At 43.6% G+C, this 4,769-nt stretch overlaps 1 non-coding gene across 1 annotated transcript; it reads left to right on the top strand.

Annotated features, from left to right (window-relative positions):
• Positions 1 to 3,615: 3,615 nt before the first annotated feature.
• On the top strand, positions 3,616 to 3,830 carry LOC116895116. Its single transcript, XR_004387264.1, has one exon. It is a non-coding gene; the product is annotated as a small nucleolar RNA U3 (small nucleolar RNA).
• Positions 3,831 to 4,769: the final 939 nt, after the last annotated feature.

The following is a 4,769-nucleotide window of genomic DNA, read 5'->3' as shown; positions in this document are numbered from 1 at the left end:
CAGCAACAGCTAGTGTTAGTGTTAGCATCAACACGTGTTGGTGACTGATCTTGCTTCCACGTCTTGAATTTTGGGACCCATAACTTCTAACATAAGCTAGTGTTATGGTCTGTTCCATGTGGACAGATATCAGGATGCTGGTCTCTTAGGACTCTGTGCCCCCCTAGACCCCTCTTCTACTAATAGAACCCCAGAGTCCCTCATCATCTTCACATTCTTCTGCCTCCCTTAGTCTCATTTTTCTGTCCCCTGCCATATCATTCTGCTACCATTGCCTCACCTGCACCTACTCCCTGGGTTTCTGCCCATACTTGCCTTCCAGAACTCTTCAGCTGCCTTTTATACTATTGCTACTGCCACTGCTGTCACCATTATTGCCGCTGGTTGGGCCCCAGGCACCTCCACTATAGTACTATTGCCAGTTTGTCTCAATGTTAATATCTCAACTTTGTCCATCCATGTAAAAGGTCCAAACTAGGCAAGAAAAGACGCCCCCCCCGCCAGAGAATCCTTTATTGAGCCTAATGTTGCTGTTCAGGAGGTTGGGGCATGTCTCTCCGGTAACTTGGAAAGTTAGTTGAACAATCTGGAGCTGTATATGTGGCATATGTGTGACCTTCAAGTCAGGGGCAGTATTTGCACCAAGCACTGCATAGCTCACAGGTTCACCAACCACAGGCCCTACATGGGGATCAAACACTGATTTCATCTCAGTACCAATGATAACGCCTTCCTGTAGCTGTAATGGGGGGGGGTGATAAAAATGCATACATGTATGAAATTTTCTGAGGATAAACAGAAATAATTGCCTTTAAGATATCTGTTCATTCAAGGTGAGGTAAAATACTTACCATTTTCAATAAATGAATGAACACATTTCCATATAAAATGCCACCACAGCATAAGATGCCAAAGACAATGGAAGAACATAGGGTGCTCATTGGGTGAAAGTGTATGTAGTAGAAATTTTCTTCTAAGAGGCTTAATGTTTGAGTCAGGTAGAAGGCAGGCTGAGAGACTGTACTGGCTAGTTTTGTGTGTCAACTCGACACAAGCTAGAGTTATCACAGAAAAAGGAGCTTCAGTTGTGGAAATGCCTTCATGAGCCTCAGCTGTAAGGCATTTTCTCAACTAGTGATCAAGGAGGGAGGACCCAGCCTACTGTGGGTGGTGCTGTCTCTGGGCTGGTGGTTTTTGAGCGCTATAAGCAAGCAAGCTGAGCAAGCCAGGGGAAGCAAGCCAGTAAGTAACATCCCTCCATGGCCTCTGCATCAGCTCCTGCTTCCTGATCTACTTGAGTTCTAGTCCTGACTTCCTTTTGTGATGAACAACAATGTGGAAGTGTAAGCTGAATAAGCCCTTTCCTCCCCAACTTGCTTCTTGGTCATGATGTTTGTGCAGGAATAGGAACCCTGACTAAGACAGAGACTGAGGCACATCACAGATGCATGTGTACATATACATGTGTGCTTGTGTGTGTGTACACATGCATGTGCATGAGGGTACATACCTTTGATGCATATGTGTAGGTACAATGTGCAGTGTTTTATTTTTCTGAAACCAGATCTCTCATTGAACCTGAAACTCACGGTTTCAGCTACACTGGCTAGCCAGCAAGCTCCAGACATGTGTCACCACACCCAACTTTTACAGGGTGCTGGAGATACAAAGGCAGCAAGCTTGTTATCCACTGAGTCATCTCCTGGTCCCCCATGCTTGTTATTTTTATTGTCAGATAGCATCTCATTCTCAAGTGCTATTGATTTTTGTCTTCTAAACAAACTTGAATGCTCTCCAGATATCCCCTCTCCACTGCCAATAACCTAATGAAAGCTCCCAGTGACTCTTACTTGAACTGCTGATACTAAGTGATACTGGCTGAAGCCATTAACCATCTGGCTGCAGAGAGATTTTAACAGCCAGTTTCCATCACTCGGAGTGTCACGCAAACATCCGTGTACAATCTGCGACTTGTCTGCTTCCCCATTCTCCTTCTGATTGTCTCTTCAAGGTGGTCTCTGACCTAGCTGATTGTGCCTTTGATTCGGTTTTCTAAACATGCCATAGTCTAGCCAATCACAGGGCTTTGCCACCACCTGGACTTTCGGTCTGGAATGTCCTTCCTCCACGCAGCCCCCTAGCCTAGCAAACTCTGTCACCCTTCACATCCCAGTTTACCTTTTACTTCTCAAAGACCTAATAAATCTGAGTCGGTTTCCTGTGTGATTCATTTGGGGTCAATATTCTTTTCCCTCACAACAATTATTTTGGTCTTTTATTATTTAAATAGTGGTGTGATTGTTTACCCATTAAGTCTATGCTCGTCAACTACTTTATAGAAATTCCTTTCAGTCAGCTGCTGCATCAGGTCTGGGTCAATGAAAGAAGCAAGGAGGTGACCATGTGACACTGGACAAAATGCATAGCATCCGTAGCTTACACATCTAGAAACAGAATTGCAGCAAATATAAAAGAGGGAAGGTTTATGAAAGCACCTTCTGTGCACTATCTAACTAATGCAGGCATTCCACTGAAGGGTTCCTCTTGTCTCTTTCTCTCTCAGGCATAGGAAACAGAGCTTAGGCAGACACCGTCAGTGCAGTTTCCTGGTGTGGCCTCTGCAAACAGATCTCCCTAAGCCTGACTTCTGCAGCACCAACGTTTTCAGTGGGAGGATGTGTGTGATAGTGAATGATGAATATGGCTGATTGGATTGTTCATTACTTTTTTTTTTCAGTGCTTTGGGTGAGCAGAGTTCAAAAGTGTAAAAATCCTCTTCAGCCAGCAGTTTGAGACCGGAATCTTACTCTAAAAGGGTGTTTAATGTCAAGGTATACAGGAGACACAGGTTCTACGATAAAGTCATGTGTGTATTAGCACCTAGTACATAGATTCCAATATTCATACCCCAAGACATGGGTACACACTCCCTAAAAGAGAAAACGACAAAACTTAGGTGCCTGAAAATTCGAGGGATGAATTTTCAGGGTGTTTCTGAATGGGAAGCTGGAGACAAGGTGACCCTTCCTTTCAGGATGTTATGACGATGATTAGGGAAAGGAATCATCGAATTAGCAAGTATTATGGATGCCACCTTGGTTCACCTCACAGCCAAGGAGGCCTCAGGACCATGAGAACTGCATTAGACTTGTGCACAGAGGCCAGGAGACACAAAGGGCACAATAGGAAGAACGGAAGCTTTCCACAAATACCTGTTTCCTAAGTGGGTTTCTTTAGCAGCTCTGGGATGTATTGGTGAGTTCTCCATCCACGTCTGTCCGCTGTCCAGAGATGGTCTGACAGGTAGGAATGTGAAGGTGTGGTGTGGTGGTTTGCCAGCCTTCAGATAGCATAGCTCAGTATCTGAGGTTAACTGAGGGAACGTGAAATCCCTCACCTCCCATTTCGCCAGCAAACCCTTGTTCAGTCAGCAAGAAAGCATGAAGAGATTGGGCAATCCCCCTCTGTCTTATCAACTTTGTCAATTCACTCAGAACGTTAAACAAATACAGATGAGATTTTTTTTTTTAAGAACAAGAGCGCAAACAGATTTGAGAGTGTAGATGGGCTAGTCTTACAACTTCAATAGTTTTCATCTTTTTAAAAAGAAATGAGAAGACTATACTTTCAGGGATCATTTCTATAGTTCGTTACTAGAGAAGTTTCTCTGACTGTGTAGAGCACCCGAATCCACGAGGACGAGACATAGCGTCCCCTCCTGAGCGTGAAGCCGGCTCTAGGTGCTGCTTCTGTGCAGCTGCCTCTTGCCATTGATGATTGTTCTTCTCTCCTTCGGGAGGGTAAGAGGGAGGGAACGCAGTCTGAGTGGACTTCGGTCTAAAAAAAAAAAAAAAAAGAAATGAGAACAAAAAATTGAATCCTTAATTTATAAATGCAAATGTAGGTCATTTATAGTGAAATGAATGTAACGATTTACAAGATTCTAAGATCAAGGGTGTCTGTTAGGAGACGGCTGTTTTCTGAAATGAAAACACTGTGTCTATAGCTGTTTTACAGACTTTCAAGTCTATCCAGACCTCACATTATAAACTTTTTTCTTCTTTCTAAATTCTCTCTTACATAAAATCTGATTATTTGTAAAGTGTTTTATGATGGGAATTCTCAATCTGGTGGAAAGGTAGAATAAAGAAATAAATTGTGTGTGTCATTTCACAATTCAGAGCCTCATGCCGATCCTGTTTTATCTGGCCTACTGACATTCTCTATGAGAGCGTCTATTTTGAGACAAGTTCTCATACAGCTCAAGCTGGCCTCAAAATGATTATGTGTCTGAGGATAACTTTGAACTCTTGATCTCTCTGCCACCACATTCAGCAGAATAGAACATTCTTATATTTTACTTTTTAAGCGTGTGTGTGTGTGTGTGTGTGTGTGTGTGTGTGTGTGTGTGTGTGTGTGTGTGTAAGAGGAGGAGGGGGAAAGTGAGGAAAGAAGGAGAGGGAGACAGAGTCAGAGAGACAGAAGCAGAGAGAGCAGAGAGAGAAAGAGAGAGCACACTCAAGCTAAGCAGCCATGGGTTTGTTAGCTGCTTTTATCTCAACTTGACCCAAATGGAATTCCTCTAACAGGAGAGAACCTCAACTAAGAAAATGCTCCCATACGATCTGGCCACAGGCAAGCCTGTCAGGCATTTTCTTAATAAGAGTCTTATTTAGGAGCGCACAGACCATGGTGGGTGATGCCATCTCTGAGTTTGTGGTTCTGGCTTTATAAGAAAGGAGAATGAGCAGGCTAGGAGGAGCAAACTA

The sequence above is a fragment of the Rattus rattus genome, chromosome 2 (assembly GCF_011064425.1).
Source record: "Rattus rattus isolate New Zealand chromosome 2, Rrattus_CSIRO_v1, whole genome shotgun sequence".
NCBI classification, from domain to species: domain Eukaryota; kingdom Metazoa; phylum Chordata; class Mammalia; order Rodentia; family Muridae; genus Rattus; species Rattus rattus.
This window is presented reverse-complemented; position numbering and strand designations above follow the sequence as displayed.